Source organism: Gorilla gorilla, chromosome 1, assembly GCF_029281585.2.
Source record: "Gorilla gorilla gorilla isolate KB3781 chromosome 1, NHGRI_mGorGor1-v2.1_pri, whole genome shotgun sequence".
Classification (NCBI taxonomy): Eukaryota; Metazoa; Chordata; class Mammalia; order Primates; family Hominidae; genus Gorilla; species Gorilla gorilla.
The window spans coordinates 117829162-117849480 of NC_073224.2; the positions used below are offsets into that span (position 1 = coordinate 117829162).

A 20319-nucleotide genomic window follows, 5' to 3' on the forward strand; every position below is an offset into this window, starting at 1 on the left:
TCATGTTTTTAAAATAGTTCTCAAATTCTGTTCGTACTAGATCAGTTATCTGGCTGATTGTTCTAATAGAAGTATCTCTACATTTAAATGTCTTTGATTTCTTCATCAACCAAATGAACTGACTTATTAAATTCTTGTTCTAAAGGAATTTTCCTGTTGGAATAGACTATCCCAAAGTAACTTCTACAACAGTTGTTTTAAGCTAGGACATGTTCAAAAGCTTCATATGACTTATGGCATTAGGTTGAACAGTCAAGAAAGCATTAATTGGATTTATTTTTCTGATAATATGGCTCACTGAATCAGTTATAAAACATTTAAAACATATTTGATTTAAAAAGGCATGACAACAAAGGGTCATTTTAAATGAATAGATAACTACAAAAATGAATGAGCAGGAGACTAGGGAAGCCAGCGAGCTTTGAAACCACTGGATAACCTGGGGACATACACAGACCTAGTAGGTAACCTGGAAACTTGGAGTAAAAAGGGGCTGGGGCCTGGGCGATGGAGTGAGACTTCATCTCTACAAAAAAATAAAAAACATTAACCTGGCATGGTGGTGTATGCCTATAGTGCTAACTACTCAGGAGACTGAAGCTGGATCATTGCTTGAGCCCAAGAGTTCAAAGTTACGGTAAGCTATGTTCATGCCACTGTGCTACAGCCTGGGTAACAGATACTTGCCTTCACTATTTCTATTTTATATTAGACATTAATATATAACTTATTTGTAAGTTATTTAAAATATATCTTCAGTTGGAAATTGTAGCCAGTGTAATGACACAGGGCAGAGAGATGAAAGGTATAAGAGTTGGAAAGGAAGAAACAAAGTGGTATTATTTGTAGATGATACTATTGTCTATGTAGAAAAGTCCAAGGAGTCTACAGAAAAATCAATAGTTTAGCATAGTTGTTGGATATAAGGTAATGATTAAAAATAAATAGTATTTAAGTAAACCTAAAACCAAAATCTATTTTAAAAAAGACAATATTTATAATTTCACAAAAGTATATCGAGATGTAAGTGTGAACAGACATGTGTAAGATCTTTTCAGAGAAGGTAATAAGATTTTATTGAGTGAAAATTAAAAATCTTAAATGGAGAGAAAAAATATTTTCAGATAGGGCGACTGAATATCATAATTATGTCATTTATTCACAAAATGATTTGTAAATTCATGCAATTTCGTGCAAAAATTCCTGTGGTTTTTAAAAATGAAATTTGGAAACTTATTTTAAAGTTTGCAGAGGTTAAATTATCCTGGAAACTTGGAGAAGAACAAGTTAGGGAGCAGGCACTTGATCTACACTATGTAGTATTATATTACTGATGTCAATAATTTATAATTTTATGGAATGGTAGCTTCACAGAGATAGATAAATAGACTAGTGAAGCAGAATATAGGCACAGAAGCAGACCTTTATGGAAACTTAATGTATGTCAGAGTGACACTGCAAGTTTGTGGAAAAAGAATAAACTGTTCACTATATATTGCTGGGACAATTGGTTATCTACATGGGAAATAATGAAGTGGAATCTCTACTTCCCACCCTATATAAAAATCCATTTCAGGCAAATTAAAGGCTTAATAAAAATAGCCAACACTTATGTTGTACATATCATATTATTGACCTTGTTCTAGCACTTTATATACATTTACCCTTTTTATCATGTCAGTTACCTTCATTTTTTAAAATAAGGAAACTGAGGCAAGCACAGAGAAGTCAAGTAATTTGCCTAGGGTCACAGTAGCAGAGCCACATTTTAACCAGGCAGTTTGGCTCCAGTGTCTATGCTTTTAACCACTATGCTATACTTTTTCACTTAAATGTGTGGAACGAAACTAAAATTTTCAATATAAGGGCATTTGTTTATGACCGTAGGATAGGGAAGGGTTGTTTTTAAATTTTTGTTAATTTTTTTTTTTTTTTAAATAATTGGGTCTTTATATGTTTCCTAGACAGGACTGAAACTCCCTGCCTTCAAGTCATTTTCCTAAGTAGCTGGGACTATAGGCTGTTTCTTTTTTTAAAGGATGGATTTTATGTTTATAATGAAGGAAAAAAATAAATTTGGCTAACTTAAAGAGTTATTTATCAGGAGACACTAAAAAAAAGGCAAATCAGAAATTTGGAGAAGATATTTTTAATACTTATAATAAGACAGGATTGTACCCTGTAACCATAAATATGTAGAATTTCTACCATATCAATAAGGTATAAGTTTCTGTTGCTCCACATCCTCTTGCACGGTTGGTATTTTAGACTTTTAAAATTCTTCTGCCAAGCACGGTGCCTCATGCCTGTAATCCTAGCATTTTGGGAGGCCAAGGCAGGGGGATCACTTGAGGCCAGGAGTTCAAGACCAGCCTAGGGAATATAGTGAGACTCCATTTCTACAAATACTAATAATAAATAAACATTATTATTGTTATTATTCTGATCCTGGTGGTCATAGAATGGTATAGGTATGGTTTTAATTTGCATCCCTTGATTTTTAATGAGGGTAAGCATAATTTCCTCTATTAATGGCCATTTGTGATATTTTCTTCAGTGAAGAACCTGTGGGAGATGGAACATGGGGCTGACAGTTGGCACTATGTTGAGCTTGTGAGAGGTGATGTGATTCTACCTTCAGGTACTACTGGGTCTGTGCATTTTATAAAACCAGAGAGGCAACTATGATCAGATCTCCTGCTCTGGCTGATTTTTTATTTCTAGGAGATTTTTCGTTTGTTTGTTTTCATTTAGAGCTGTACTCCTGAGTCATTAAATAGAACACTATAGATTTGCTGGTGCAGTTCATAACATTTGAAGGGATTAACATTTGGTTTATTCTCTCTAAATCCATAGCTATTAGGAAATAACCTAAAACTTCGGGATTTACTTTGCAGAAATGATTTCCTTCTAATGTATGCTCTCTCAAAGGAATTTAGAATCCTGTTACATAAGAGGCTATACAGCTTTAATCCCATTCATTGATATTTAGTGACCAGTTAAACTTCAAAACAATTTTTAAAAATTTCCCTAATTTAAAAAGTAATAATAATTATGTGAAAAAATTTTGGAAAATACAAACTCATAGATAATAATAAACCATTTAGAGAACTGTGACTTAATACGGTATATTCTTTTGTCTTTTTTTTGTAACCTTTGTGTACATAGTTGAGAATAACAGCCCCATTTTAAAAGAGGAGCTTTAAATTCTTATTATGCCCCATTAAAAACCCCACAGGTAATCATAATTATTTAGAAATTTAATCACACAGACATTGAGTCACAATTTGTGATTTAATTTGATTACTTACGTATTTTCTTATTTTTATTCTTATCTCTTTCCTGGATGTGATTTTTTAAAAAGTTGTGGCCACTTTAAAGTCTTTTGAGAGATGAAATGGGAGCATGTGCCAGTTACCAATTAATTGCCTCTCAGCTCCAAATTCATCCTTCATTGCCCTGATTTGTGATATTAGAGCTGTACCCTGGTAGCTGTACTGTGCTACCCAGAAGATACCAGATTATCTTCTGACCACAAATGTATAAATGAACCTAGCCAAAACCAAAAGAACCACTTGCTGAATCTAGTACAAATTGTCAACATGAGCTAAATGGTGTTTGCTGTTTGCCACTACATTTGGGGTTGTGAGTTAATCATTAAAAGCACACTGATAGGCCAGGCAAGGTGGCTCATGCCTGTAATCTCAACACTTTGGGAGGCTGAGGTGGGAGGATGGCTTGAGCCCAGGAGTTTGAGATCAGCCTGGACAACATAGCGAGACCTTATTTCCACCACTACCACACACACACAAAAAAAAGCGTACTAGTTATACTACTCTATTTTCAGTGCTTAGAACAACACCTGTTACTTAGTAAGCATTCCCTAAATAATTAGTGAATAAAACAAATCAGGTCAACCCAAATTCGAGGGATGGAACAAGACCATTCAGTTTTTACAGCTGCTCTCTTTATTGAGAGAATCTCCTCTGTCCTCTGTGCCTCTCTATGTTTTATAACACACTGTATTATAACACTGGTTAATGTTGAATTGTGATTAAAAATTTATCTCCTAAGTAAGGTGTTTGAAGACAAGGATCAGTTTCTTATTTACCTTTTGCTGTTCAACAAATATTTATTGTATGCCTACTGTTTCAGTCACTGTGCTGAAGTAAACAGAACAGACAAGGAAGGTTCTTGCATTCATGAAACTTACTGCAAGTGCAGTATTTTTAATCATACTGCTTTTTACCAAGTTTAGTATCATTCTCCTTTATAGCAAGGCCTTGTTTTTTCATTTTGGCCCCAAACCATTTTTTATCCATGAGCCTTTTAATGTTATATTCTTGCAAAATTTTTATCTTTAGTCATCACTTTTGATTTTTATAGTTACATATTTAGTTGTTATGCAATATGTATGTTTTACATACCAAGTATGTTTAAGTTAATATACTATTTTCCTTAGTAGTTAACTCTTTTATTGGTAATTCACTTTTGTCCCCCGTTAGCAGTATGTCTTACGTATTTTAAGATTCAGAGTTGAAATTCTAAATTCCTTTTACTCACGGGAAATTAGATTTTAGTGTTTTGCACAATGCCAAATACATAGTGGACACTTAATAAGCGTTCGTTTGTAGTAGTAGCCTCTTTGGTTTTCTATTTCATAGAATTTCACCAAAGATGATTATTTTTGACTGACTTTTAAATGGCTACATGAATTCTTGACCCTCAGCCTAAGTAAATTTTTTCATTGTGGATCACAATGACACCTACTTTCTCTTTTCCTTCTTCATTTTACTCTTAAAAATATTAATGTGCAAATTTGGAAGTGTCAGTTTCACAATTGCTAACCTACTTGAAGTGTTTTGAAAAATGAAATTAAGGAAAATTTAGAGAAGTGATTTATTACCTTAAAATAATTAATAGCAAGATTCTTCTTAATATGTTATGTCATAGTCACATCATTTATTTATTTATTGATTCATTCTTGGTTCAGCCAGTCATCCATTTAATAAATGTGTTTCAGTCCTTATCATATGTGCAAGGTGCTAGTATTATGAAGAGGAATTCAACACAGCTGATATGTGGAGGGATGTCTTTAATTTATATTTAAATCTCTGTGTGAGATTTGAAATATTACAAAAGACTAGAGTATAAATCAGGTGGAAAAAGGGACAGCAAAGAACTGCAAGGAACTTAACCTTTTCTAGCATCCAGCTTGACCATTCTATAAAATATATTTAGCAAATAATATTCTGATATTTTGATTTGAAAGCATGAGGCTGTAGCTCTTTCATAAATGAAAGATTTTTAGAGGTACTTATAGCATCTGCTTATTACTCTAAATCTTTGTGTCATATATTGTTGCAGTGAGTTTGTGAGGATTGAATTCAGTATTTAGAAATAATGATTATTGAAAAACATGAATACAAATGTGCATCTTAGGAAAGTTATGTCAGATGAATTAGTTAATACCTGAATAGTTCAAAATGATGAATAATTGTTAGAATTATAACATATTATAAATTATCTTGACTACAGATTTAGGGATGTTATAATTTGATAATTCAGAAAAGGGCTGAATAACAATCATTCTCCCATTAATCTCTTTACAATTCCAGTGTGTTTTGTAAGAAATAATTTTCCATGAGTGAAATAATGTAATTGCCTTCTCTCTCTCTCTATATATATTTTGTATATAGATGACCAGATTAAGACATGAAAACATTAGTGAGATAAAAACCAAAGATTTCTCTAATGGGCAGTTTGTTTGTAAGAATGATGGAGATGATACAGAGTAGCTCATATATTTACATGCCTAAGTGAATTTTATTCTGTGTTTTTATTTAAACATGAATAATAAATGAATCTGTAGATCAGCAAGGAGGTTTAAAGTATTCAAAAAGCAAAAGTTAGGACATTTGGGGTTTAATTTTTTTCATTTACTTAAAATGGAAAGGATATTATTTAACCATTGAGCTGGATAATGTTAATAGTTCACGGAGGATGCAAAATGATTCTTTTTTCTCTTTTGGTGCTCCTTTAATGAATAAACATCATTTTTTTTAATACTGTCAAAGCACTTTGGAGAATGGAATTGTAGCTGCACAACTTATATTCAAGTGAAGTTACTCTTACAATTCTGTTATTCTGTTTTCTTTTTTTCCAAATTTTATTTTAAAGACAGTCTTTTTTTTTTTGAGACGGAGTCTCACTCTGTCGCCCAGGCTGGAGTGCAGTGGCACTGATCTCGGCTCACTGCAACCTCTGCCTCCCAGGTTCAAGCAATTCTCCTGCCTCCACCTCCAGAGTAGCTGGGACTACAGGCGTGTGCCACCACGTCCAGCTAATTTTTTGTATTTTTAGTAGAGACAGGGTTTCACCGTGTTAGCCAGGATGGTCTCTATCTCCTGAGCTTGTGATCTGCCTGCCTTGGCCTCCCAAAGTGCTGGGATTACAGGCATGAGCCACCGCGCCCGGCCTGGAAAATATTTTTTATCTCCCTTTATTTCTTTGATTATCAGCCCCACTCCCATGCTTAGCCTAGTTTTTACATACTTTTATTTAATATTAATATTTTATAAGTTTTAATATTTATTTTCAGTCTTTTCTTTCTCCTTCCCCCTCCAAAACAGGCTTGGAACTAAACTCATCTTTATCTATTAGTGTTAAATGAGAATAGTAAAGTTGGAATTAGAGCAAGTACATGTTATTTCTAAACTGATTACTAATTCAGTAATTCATAACTAATTAAATGTCTTTATTTTTCTAGACCCTTACTCTCCTCCTTTTTTCTTTCCTGCCCATCTCATTATCTTATGAGTAATTTGTGTTTTTAAGTTTTTTTCTCCCTAGATAATAGAAAGGGAAAGAAGGTAGAACATAAATAAGGATTACTTAATAATTTTTCATTCAGTTATTTAGCTGTGTTTGCCACTGGCAAAAATATTTCTCTACTATCTTTGTATATATTGAATAATACATTATTTTTAAACTATATATATCAGTTACTCTTATCAGTCCAAAAGCTTATAGAATTAATCCTCCTCCTCCTTTTCCTTTTCCCCTTCCTCCTCCTCATCTTCCTCCTTCTCCTTCTTTCTTCTTCCTTTCCTCTTCTCCTTCTTCTTCATTTTTCTTTCTTCTTCCTTCTTTCTTCTTTCTTCCTTCTTCTTCTTCTTCTTCTTCTTCTTTTCTTTTTTGAATATATAGAGACAGGGATCTCTCTATGTTGCGCAGGCTGGTCTGGAACTCCTGTGCTCAAGTGACCCTCTCACCTGAGCCTCCTGAGTCGCTGGAACTACAGGCATGAGCCACTGTGCCTGGCTCTGCAAGACTGATGTAGCAATCTTTTTGTTTGGGGCTGGGGGGACAAGATTGTTGCTATGTTGCCCAGGCTGGCCTCCAATTGCTGGGCTTAAGCAACAAGCCCCCTTCTCTTATCACTCCCCATTACTAGCTCCACCTGTTCCTATTTACTTATAGTCCTGAAATACAGTAGTCCCCCTGTATCCTGAGGGGATATGTTCCAAGACCCCCACTGGACGCCTGAAACTGGGCATAATACTGAATTCGATTGCTGGCAATCAGAACATGTTTCTGTTCGCATCTTCTACCCATAAATTTAATGCCTTTTCCATCTTAACTAAGCACTTATCACATACTGTGGCTGTAACTTTTGCAGTTTGAGGTGCTATATTAGTCCATTTTGTGTTGCTATAAACGAATACCTGAGGCTGGGTAATTTATAAAGGAAAGAGGCTTTATTTGGCTCACAGTTGGGCAGGCTGTACAGCAAGCATGGTACCAGCACCTGCTTCTGGTGAGGACCTCAGGAAACTTTCAGTTATGGTGGAAGGCAAAGGGGGAGCAGGTGTGTTGCTTGGTGAGAGAGAGATCAAGAGTTGCCAGCCTCTTTAAGGCAACTAGCTCTTACGTAAACTAATACAGTGAGAATTCACTTGTTACTCATCACCTCCCACTAGGTTCCACCTCCCACATTGAGGGTCACATTTCAACATGAAATTTGGAGGGGACAAACATCTAAACTCTTATCAGGTACAGTAGCAGAATTAGTACAAATATCTTTTTCCTTCTTCACAATCTCACAGATAGAATATTCATTGTTACTGTAGATCTTGGCAGCCTCAGAATTCGATTTCTTTTTCCCTTGTTAAGTTGAGAACTTTTACCTTTTCACTTAAGAGGAAGTGCTTTATGGCTTCCCTTTGGCATATCCAAATAGCCAGCATCACTGTTCTTGAGCTTTGGGGCCATTATTAAATAAAATGAGGATTACTTGAACACAGGCACTGTGATACCATGACAGTTTATCTGATAAGAGAGCAAGCTACTAAGTAACTAATGAGTGAGGAGCATATACAGCATGGACATGCCAGACAAAGGGATAATTCACATCTTGGGTGGGATAGAGTGGAACAGCACGAGATTGCTACTCTGAGCAGTGTGCAAGTTAAAATTTATGCATTGTTTATTTCTAGAATTTTCCATTTAATATTTTTGGACCAATATTGACTTCAGGATAACAAACTGGTAAGCGAAATCATGGATAAGCAGGGACTACTGTATTTCCAGATTTCTTTTCCCTCTGTGCCTTTGCACATACTGTTTCCTCTACTGAGAGCGTATTTCTGCTATTGCTCTTCCCTTTCTTATCACCTGGCAAGCTCTTTTTAGCCTGCTCAGAGGTTATTTCCTGAAGCCAGTTTATTACACTTCCTCCTTTTCTGTATTCCTCCTATAGCATCTGATGTATGCCTTTAAGATGACTATACTGTAGTGTTTTATCACCTCCCTTGACTTTGAGCTCCGTGAGAACATAAATGGATTATTTCACCTCTCTTCATGATTTGGACAGAACACTCAATTGTTAGACTGGAAAGGAGAAAGGAAACTAAAGTTTGAGTGTCTCTTATGTGCCAGGGAATGTGCTTCATTGTGTTGTTTCAGACACAATGGAATAAATTCAATTGCCACAATAAATTTTGTAAGAACATACTATCATAATTAGTATATATTTTTATTACATATTATCTCCATCTTATAGTTCAGAAAACTGAAATTAATTAATTTCCCCAGTTATTAAATACTAGAGCCAGGACTCGAACCAAGGCCTGTTTTGACTCTACGGTCTCCGGTTATTTCATTTTACCGTGCTGTTTCTTTACTACTAGTGTAATAACTGATGATATGATCTTGTGTAATGTAAAGAACATGGACTTGGACATCATACAGACCTGGATTTGAGTTCTAGTTTACCATTTAACTAACGTTGACAAGTGTCTTAATCGCTATAAATCTCTGTTTCCCCCCTTTAAAAAATGTGGTTGTTATCATTATTTACTTTAGAGGATTATTGTGAGAATTAAATGAAATAATGTATTAGAGGGTTTTGTGCAGTGCTGGGCACATGATACATGCTTTATAAGATGGTAGTTGTATCTTATCTGATCAACAGATAAGTTGATCAACAGGTAGTTGATCTTGTCATAGCTACATAGCTACAAGCAACAGAAAAACTTACAGTGCTAAGCTTACAGTGGCTTAGCAAAAAAACTTTTAAATGGCTTCACATAATAAAAAGTTTGGAGATAGTCTTCAGTGACTTAAGTTTCTTTCTTTCTCATAGTCTTAGGTTATCTGTGAAGTTGCAGGTGTTACATTTAAAGCAGAAAAAGGAATGGTATCATCTGTGTCTATATCTTTTATTAGAAGAGAAAAAACCCTTTCCAGATGTTTCCTTTGTGTCTCACTGGCTGGAATTGGTTACATGGACTACTGTAATAGCTTAGCTGCTCTCCTAACCCCAGTCTTGCCATTATCTAAGCTGTGAAAAACACTGGAAAAGTGGAGAACAAGTTGATTGTGATTAGATCAACAATTATTCTTCTACTAGGGATGAGCACATTGCTCCCTCATATAAAGTTACAGAAGTGTCTTGTACAGTTCTGGTGGTGGTGGTGATGATGATGCTATGTGATGACATAGCACTGAAAACCATTGCAAGGTATGCTTATCATTTCATTAGTCTGAAGCAGTTAATAAGTAAGCATTGTGCATTGTTTTAATCCATATCACATAAAGACTAAGAGTAGATCAGCTATGTCCTTATATTTAAGTGCTAACATTTTACAAAATTGGCTTTACAGGCATTTTCTTATCTCATTAGCTTAAGAATGCTTAAAAAAATGCTGCTTCTGTTACTTCTGATTGTTCCTACCCTTCTGACACACACATCAAACAACAAAACCAAGTGGACAACCACCGCTACCAGATATATAACAAAGAAACCCCTTAACATTGCTGGAGTCCCTCTGATAGTTTTTTGTCTCCTGCTCTTTTTGGAGATCTGTAGCTTCAATGTCACCTTCTGGAAGATGATAGTATTCTTAAGGCCACTTTTTCTACCCCTAATATCTCATGTTGGGATTTCCCCTTTCACTCTTACCAGACTCAGTGAAAACAAAGGGATCTGCTATAGTTCTGCCTTCTACCCCTCAGCTTCCTATTATTGGAGCCTTCCACAATTATTAGATCTCCTTCTGCCTTCTCACCCTGTTGATTTTGGGCTGATTGGGAGAGAAGAGGAAAACTGAACTGTGAAGCTCTTGCTGCATTGCCAGTGATTGGGAGGATATTACCCAGTGCTCGCTTGGGTTCTGGAATGAATTTTGCCATAGAAACTGGTATAATGGATGTTTGGGTTGTGTACTATTATTGCTTCTCTAGTTCAACTACATTTTGGCTTTGGAGGACTGGCCTGAGATCTATAAAATACCACTATATATGATTCCTTTAGGGAAATACTTTGACTGCCAACCAATTTGAAAACAAACATTCAGAGTAGAATATATTAATATCATGAGTTGAATGACCTATATTTGGGTTTTTATCATTCTGTACCTTGATAGGATGCTAGAGTAATACACACTCATCCCCAGTAAAAAGGCAGAAGCTAAGGACATGGAGAATTAGTTGCCTGATTAGTCCCTCTATAATAAAAAAGTTAAGAACATGGAAAATCCATCTTGGTTGCAGAATGAAGTATGTTCTTTCCTATGGGTACTTCATATGTATTAATTTTCTTTTTAATATTTACATGTTGAAGCAGTTATTTTTCCATTAGGTCTTTACTCAGAGAGCTTAGAGATCTATATGTGTAGAGAATTAACATCTGATTATTGCATGATTTCATTCTTTGGCTTAACTAAATTGTTTTACAAATCAAATAATTGTTTACTTTTGTATTTTAAAAATTTTCTTCCAGTGTTTTCTCAAGCAAATCAATGTTAATGCCAGATTTTCTAGATCCTTAGATTTGCTAGATGGTTTTCAGTCATTCAGAAGCCACTTATAATTTAGTAGAGTAATAAACATAATAATGATTATCAGGTTCAGCTTCCAAATATTTGAGAGGGAGCATATATATACTTTACTGTGACAACTTTTAGAAACTGTTTTGAGATAGATGAAGAAAAGGCAGAAGATATGTTGAGAAGCAGATGTTGTATGACGGAAGTACCCAGCTGTGCACTAACAAAATGAATCTCATGCCGATTAGTTAACAATTCTTTGGCAGTCAGAGACATATGTAAAGCAGTGAACACAGCATGGGGAAATAAAAAAAAATTAAAAGCATTTTCTAAGCCTAAAACATTGGCAGTATCTAGTCTACCATATGTGTTACTGAAGAATTGGTTTTATTGTGGATAAGTCATACCAAGGTCACTTACAAAAAAAATTGGTTAACCCATTAGAGTCTTCATTCTCAAAAATACATATGTGTATATATATATATATGATCATTATGTATTTCATATATATATACCGTGCAGGCATATTATATGTCATGTATACAATGATCGTATATATAATGATCATAGCAGTGAGTTTATATATGTATTATATATCATACATTTATATATATATAAAACTCCTGGGCTCAAGGGATCCTCCCACCTCAGCCTCTCGAGTTGCTGGGATTACAAGCTACTGTAACTGGCTCCATAGCCTTAGTTTAGATTCTTCATCATCCTTATCTTGACTATTGTGTTAGCCTCACAGCTGCTAGTTTTGTCTGATACAGTAGATAGTTTAGATTGTTTAATGATTTCTTCATAACATATATGTTAAAGTATAAGATCCTCAAAATTTATAATTTACCCTCAGTTTATATTAGCTGAGCATTTCCATCTTGTATTATATTGTAAATTCTTTGAGTGGAGCCTAACATCTTTTTATTCATCACTATGTTGTGGACATAGTAACTACTCAGCTAATAGTTGTTGACTTAATGAGATAGACCTAGGCAGATTCTTGGCTTAGCAATTCAGTATGCCTTGCTCAAATTAAAATGAATTATTCTGTGTAGTAGGAATAATAACATTATTTTAATATATTAATAATTCACACATAATTTTACAGTAGTAATTTATACAGCCCGCTGGTTCTGTTAATTTGAATTAATAAGATGTTAAGCTATTATGTGCAATGGTTCTGAGTTCCAGTAGTTCTGATTAGAGTTGAAAATTTTTAATGCACAGAATATAGTAATGTCTACCTTCTTGAAGACTAGCAGGAAGCTTTGTTTTGGTTAGAATTACTTTCTTTTTCCTAGAAGGGAATTAATGGAATTGAGTAATAACAAGAGCATACACTAGGTTTTGGATATTTATTGTGGTACAGAGTAAAAATTAGCAGACGACTCCTCATTAGAAGTTTTACTCTTGATCAGAAGTTCATAAAGCTTATTTTAAAAGTTTATAATCTTTACCTTGTATAAATAAGTCTTTAACCAAGATCATTTATGATGCTTAGAATGTACCAATGATTCGTTACTTACCCTAATGGAATATTATGAGTAACTGGTACAATCCCATCCGTAGTTTTTGTTTTAGTTTGCAACTTTTCTTTTTAAAGTCCCTTTTAACCTAAAGTTTGATGAATACATTGAAATGTGATAAAAATTGTTGGTTACCAGTTGTGACATTGTTTTTAAGAAAAGTGTTTATATCATGAAAACAAGTTTCTTACAGACAGACTATATGTTTTGTATATTTATTCATTTTGTAAAAATTGAGGTGTAATTTCCATATGGTAAAATTTACCCTTTTATAGTATGCATTTCAGTGGTTTTTAGTGTATTCACAAAGTTATGCAACTATCAGAAAAGGATTTTGGTAAGACGGAGTGGGAAGCATCGGAAGGTCTTACCTCACCTAGACAACAACTGCACTGGCAGAATCTGTCTGATATAACTATTTTGGATCTCTGGAGTCTACTGAAGGCTTTCACTTTCCAGGGAGAAGGTTTGGATCTAATTGTGGTTATTTTTGGTCAGTTTCAGCTCTTCGCATGGTAGCAGCTACCCATCCACTACCCCAGCCCCATGGCAGGCAGTTGTGCCAACAGGTGTTCCAGAAACAGTTTTCACACAGCTCATGGGAGCTAGAGTGGGCAAAAAGCACCTTGTCCTCCAAATATTGGGGATCTGTGCTCTGATTGCTACTTCTGCTCACAGAGGTGCAGAGAGAGGATGGCAGCCTTTGTTGTATACCTACCCCCATTGTTGCAGTCCCCTCCCCCTTCAGCTGAAGTGATTTCCAGGGGATTTAAAGGGTTAGCACCTTTACCTCCTCATTTTTCTCTTTTTGGGAGCAGACATGAAAGGCTAGAATATTCAAAAACAATGGCATATGTGAGGAAAAATTAGAAAGTGACTGTGCATGCCCAGGGAAAGGCACAGGTTTGGAAAAGACCTGGGAAAACCTTAAGTTTACATTTCAGGCTGATCATTGGCACAAAGACAATACCAATCAAGACAAAAACAATAAATAGAAACAGCAACAAAACCCAGCAAACCCTGAGGAAAGAGGAGAATCTGATTTCCAGAGTAACCATATTATTAGATTCTAGTTTTCAACATAAAAATGACAAGGCATACAAAGAAACAGAAAAGTATGGCTCATTCCAAGGAAAAAACTGAATCAACAGAAACTGTTCCTGAAAAAGACCTCATGTCAAATCTACTTGACAAAGACTTTGACCAACTGTCTTAAAGATGCTTAGGGAACTAAAGGAAGATGTGGGGAAAGTCAAGAACATAATGTATGAACAAAGTGGAAATCTCAATAAACAGAAAACCTAGAAAGAAACCAAAAAGAAATTCTGGAGCTAGAAAATACAATAATTAAAATGAAAAATCCATTAGCAGAATTTAAAGGCATGTTTGAGCAGGCAGAAGAATGAATCAGCAAACTTGAAGAGAGAATAATGGAAATTATTGAGTCTGAGGAACAGAAAGAAAAAATATTGAAGAAAAATAAACAGAGCTTAAGGAATCTGTGTGACACTATCAAGTGGACCAACATAAACATTGTTGGAGTCCCAGAAGGAGAAGAGGGAGAGAAAGGGGAAGAGGGAATATTTGAAGGCTTAATGCTGAAAACTTTTCAAAGCTGATGAAATACATGAATATAAACACCCAAGAAGTTCAATGAACTCCAAGTAGTGTGAACCCAAAGAGACCCACACCAAGGCACATAATCATACTTTGACAGCCAGGTGTGGTGGTTTGTGCCTACAGTCCCAGCTACTCAGGAGGCTGAGGTGAGAGGATCATTTGAGGCCAGGAATTCAAGGTCAGCCTGGGCAACATAGTGAGAACCCACCTCTCTAAAAAATAATAATAAAAAAAATGAGTCAGGTGTGTTGGCATGCACCTGTAGTCCCAGTTACTCAGGATACTTGGGAGGCTGAGATGAGAGATTGCTTGAGCCTAGGAGTTTGCTGTGATTATGCCACCACACTCCAGCCTGGGCAACAGAGCAAGACCCTATCTCTTAAAAAATCATATTTTTGATTGACAGAGAATCTTGAAAGCAGTGAGAGAAGCAACTTATCACATACCAGGGATCCTTAATATTATTATTGGCAGATTTCTCATCAGAAACTTTGGAGGCCAAAAGGCTGTGGGCTGGCATATTCAAAGTACTAAAAGAAATAAACTATCAGCCAATAATTCTATGTCTGGCAAAACTGTCCTACCAAAGTGAGGGAGAAATTAAGACATTCTCAGATAAGCAAAAGATGAGGGATTTCATTACCACTGGATCTGTCCTGCAAGAAGTGCTTAAGGGAGTACTGCAGAGTGTAATGAAAGAAGACTAGACAGTAACTCACAGCTGTATGAAAAAATAAAGATCTCAATAAAGGTATATACATGGGTAATTATGAAAGCAAGTATTATTGTAACAACAGTTTGTAACCCCACTTTTTTTGTTTTCTTCATGATTTAAGAGAGTAATACATTAAGAAAAACAATCATTAGTCCAAAAGCTAGTATTATTGTCACTTTGGTTTGTAACTCCACGTTTTTTTTCTACATAATTTAAGAAACTATCACATTTAAAATAATTATTAGTTTTTGTTTTTGGCCACACAGTGTCTAAAGATATAATTTTGTGACATCAACAGCCAAAAGGGGAGGAAATGGAGCTGTTATGGGAGCAGAGTTTTAGTATGTTGTTGAAGTTAAGCTGGTAATAATTTAAATTAGAATGTTTTAACTTTAGCATGTTAAATGTAATCCCCGTAGTAACCACAAAGAAAATAGCTATAGAATATACACAAAAGGAAATAAGGAAGGAATTTAAACATTTTAGTACAACAAAGTCAGTGAAATACAAAGAAGGCAGTAATGCAGGAAATGATGGACAAAAATGTATAAAGCATATGGAAAACAAATAGCAAAATGACAGAAGTATATATCAATAAATGCTTTAAACTTAAATGCATTAAACTCTTCAACCAAAAGACAGAGATTGGCAGAATGGATTAGAAAAACATGATTCACTTATATCCTGTCTACAGGAGGCTCACTTTAGATCCAGAGACACAAATAGATTGAAAGTGAAAGGATTGAAAAAGATACTCCATGCAATAGTAACCAAAAGAGAGCAAGAGTGGCTATACTGATATCAGACAAAATAGACTTTAAATCAAAATGTTGTAAGAGACAAAGAAGGACATTATATATTAATAAATGGTTCAATACAGCAAGAGGATACAAAAATTAAAATCTGACATATGCCACAACATGGATGAATCTTCAGAATATTATGCTGAGATAAGTCTGTCACAGAAAGACAAATACTATATGGTTCTACTTATGCGGTATAGAGTGTAGTCAAAAATCATAGAGACAGGAAGTAGTATGGTGGTTGCCAGGGGTGCAGTGGAGGATAGAATGCAGAATTAGTATTTAATGGGTACACAGTTTCATTTTGGTGTGATAAAAATGTTTTGAATAGTGATGATGGTTGCATGATGGTGTGAATGTATTTAGTACTACTGAACTGTACACTTAAAAATTATTAATATGTTAACTTTATGTTATGTGTATTTTACAACTATGACAGTCTATTTTGTGCTGCTATAACAGAAAACCTGAGATTAGGCCATTTATAATGAATGGAAATATATTTCTCACAGTTTTAGAACTGGGAAGTCCAAGTCAGGGACTGGCATCTGGCAAGGGCCTTCTTGCTGCATTGTCCCATGGCAAAAGGGCAAAGAGAGGGCAAGGGAAAGGAAAGGGGACCAAATTCATTTTTTATGAGAAACCTACTTCTGAGACAGTAGCATTAAATCATTCGTAAGGGCACAGCCCTCATGGGCTAATCACCTCTTAAAGGTATCACCTCTTAATACAATTACAATGGGAATTAAACTTCAACGTAACTTTGGGAGGGGATAAATATTAAAAACATAGCAATCACAATAAAACTGGGAAATTAAAAAAAAAATTGTGCGGCTGGGAGCGGTGGCTCACGCCTGTAATCCCAGCACTTTGGGAGGCTGAGGCAGGTGGATCACCTGAGGTCAGGAGTTGGAGACCAACCCGGCCAAAACTGTGAAATCCTGTCTCTACTAAAAATACAAAAATTAGCCGTGCGTGGTGGCATGTGCCTGTAATTCCAGCTACTGGGGAGGCAGAGACAGGAAAATTGCTTGAATCTGGGAGGCGGACGTTGCAGTAGAGCCAAGATCATGCCACTGCACTCCAGCCTGGGTGACAGAACAAGATTGTGTCTCAAAAAAAAAAAAAAAAAATTGTGCAACTATCATCAATATATAATTCCAGAACATTTTTATCACCCCAAAGGAAACCCATATTCATTAGCAGTTACTTTTCTGCTTAGCCCCTGGCAACCACTAAATGACTAAAAATAAAAGCTGAAGTTATGATAGGAATGTCTTATTCTAATTTTGGTAATATTCATTATATTTTAAGTAGACGGATGTAAATAATGGGCAAATAATGCTTTAATTATTTTCTTTAACCCATCTTAGAGCCAAGAAGCTTCTTTCAAGGCAGTAGTACATGGTGGAGGCTATCAGAGTTTCTAGAATAATTATCTAGGCTGAAAGTCATATCTGGGCTTTTTGGTGATCTTTCTATGTGAGCACGTACAGCTAATTTGACTAATTCTCTTCAAATATTTCTTGAAGATGTATGTTACAACAAGGCTTAGGTTATAATATTAGAATAGGCCTTCTCTTTTGAGTGGAGTAATATGATTATTCTAATAAAGATCCTTTCTTCACTGAGGCTACTGTTTGGGAGTTGAAGTAACTGGGAAATTTGAACCTACCCTTCTCCTTTCACATTATATCACCAGTATAAGAGCAGAATTGTCAGATATTCCGTTAAATATTGGATACGAAATGTTTTTTAATTGATAAATAATTTGTGTGTGGCAGTATTTCTACATTCTTGCCCTATAAACTAATATCAGAGTTCTTTGGTTGCTGTGACATGCCTCCTCAGATTAATAGTGAGATTTCTTCCTGTAGGTAACCCTAATTTCTTTTAAAGCAATCATTTATGGTATTATGATCTAAATGCCTTTTTTTTTTAAGGGATGGGATCTCACCATGTTGCCCAGGCTGAGCTCAAGCTATCCTCCCACCTCACCTTGGCTTCCCAAAGTGCTGGGATTACAGGCATGAGCCACCATACCCGGCCCTCGATGCATTTTTAATGTTACATTAGTTGCTAAAAAATAAAACATAAAAAAGAGGCCGGGCACAGTGGATCACGCCTGTAATTCCAGCACTTTGAGAGGCGAGGTGGGCAGATCACCTGAGGTCGGGAGTTCAAGAGCAGCCTGACTAACATAGAGAAACCCCATCTCTACTAAAAATACAAAATTAGCCAGGCGTGGTGGCGCATGCCTGTAATCCCAGCTACCTGAGAGGCTGAGGCAGGGAAATTGCTTGAACCTGGGAGGCAGAGGTTGTGGTGAGCTGAGATCACGCTATTGCACTCCAGCCTGGGCAACAAGAGCAAAACTTCATTTCAAAAAAAAAAAAAAAGGAATATTTTGCAATATCAGGGGGCAATAATGTGATATACTGGATAGTAAAAAGTTAATGAGGACATAGATGCCTAGTCTAAGCAAAATAGATAAGAAGTTGCTGATCGTAATTGATGATGAGAATGACGTCACAGTGGAATAGCAGATAATGCATGAGTGGTGAATTTCCTCGTTTAGTCTTACTTTGAGGCAGCAAATAAATCCTTTATAAGTGTTGCATTACTTTTATGGTGTGTGTGTGTGTGTGTGTGTGTGTGTGTGTGAGACAGAGAGAGAGAGGCTTCAATCCTTAAATCATGTAATATTAAGAAAAAACAAATGAATTCACTTAGAAGATTTGGGGCTGGATCTATATTTTTTCATCATTTTAACATTTGGGGGCTAAAATTTCCAGACCGTTGGAGACGACATCCATCCAGAACAGAGCAGATCTTGGAGATTCTGGATAAATTATCTGCAAGTGCATTTTTTTTTCCAATAGATTGAGTTTATTATCAACATTCAGTTTGCTGATTAAAAAATTTTTCAGTATATCGATATTGAACTCGAGTTGGAAGAGGCGAGTCCGGTCTCAAAATGGAGGGCCATGATCCAAAGGAACCAGAGAAGTTGAGAAAACTGTTTATTGGTGGTCTGTGCTTTGAAACTACAGATGATAGTTTAAGAGAACATTTTGAGAAATGGGGCACACTCACAGATTGTGTGGTAATGAGAGACCCCCAAACAAAACGTTCCAGGGGCTTTGGTTTTGTGACTTATTCTTGTGTTGAAGAGGTGGATGCAGCAATGTGTGCTCGACCACACAAGGTTGATGGGCGTGTAGTGGAACCAAAGAGAGCTGTTTCTAGAGAGGATTCTGTAAAGCCTGGTGCCCATCTAACAGTGAAGAAAATTTTTGTTGGTGGTATTAAAGAAGATACAGAAGAATATAATTTGAGAGACTTCTTTGAAAAGTATGGCAAGATTGAAACCATAGAAGTTATGGAAGACAGGCAGAGTGGGAAAAAGAGAGGATTTGCTTTTGTAACTTTTGATGAGTATGATGCAGTTGATAAAATTGTTGTTCAGAAATACCACACTATTAATGGGCATAATTGTGAAGTGAAAAAGGCCCTTTCTAAACAAGAGATGCAGTCTGCTGGATCACAGAGAGGTCGTGGAGGTAGATCTGGCAATTTTATGGGTCGCGGAGGAAACTTAGGAGGTGGTGGAGGAGCTATGGTGGTGGAGGTGGTGGCAGCAGCAGAGGTAGTTATGGAGGAGGTGATGGTGGATATAATGGATTTGGAGGTGATGGTGGCAACTATGGCGGTGGTCCTGGTTATAGTAGTAGAGGGGGCTATGGTGGTGGTGGACCAGGATATGGAAACCAAGGTGGTGGATATGGTGGAGGTGGTGGAGGATATGATGGTTACAATGAAGGAGGAAATTTTGGTGGTGGTAACTATGGTGGTGGTGGGAACTATAATGATTTTGGAAATTATAGTGGACAACAGCAATCAAATTATGGACCCATGAAAGGGGACAGTTCTGGTGGAAGAAGCTCGGGCAGTCCCTATGGTGGTGGTTATGGATCTGGTGGTGGAAGTGGTGGATATGGTAGCAGAAGGTTCGAAAAACAGCAGAAAAGGGCTACAGTTCTTAGTAGGAGAGAGAGTGAGGAGTTGTCAGGAAAACTGCAGCTTACTTTGAGACAGTCCTCCCAAATGCATTAGAGGAACTGTAAAAATCTGCCACAGAAGGAACGATGATCCATAGTCAGAAAAGTTATTGCAGCTTAAACAGGAAACCCTTCTTGTTCAGGACTGTCATAGCCACAGTTTGCAAAAAGTGCAGTTATTGATTAATGCAATGTAGTGTCAATTAGATGTACATTCCTGAGGTCTTCTATCTGTTGTAGCTTTGTCTTTTTCTTTTTCTT

At 36.0% G+C, this 20319-nt stretch overlaps 1 protein-coding gene and 1 pseudogene across 3 annotated transcripts in view; both read left to right on the forward strand.

Annotated features, from left to right (window-relative positions):
* MAGI3 (membrane associated guanylate kinase, WW and PDZ domain containing 3) overlaps positions 1-20319 on the forward strand; it is a 296027-nt gene that overhangs the window by 39702 nt on the left and 236006 nt on the right. The gene's annotated exons all lie outside the window — the stretch shown is intronic.
* On the forward strand, positions 18932-20264 carry LOC115933969 (heterogeneous nuclear ribonucleoprotein A3-like; annotated as a pseudogene).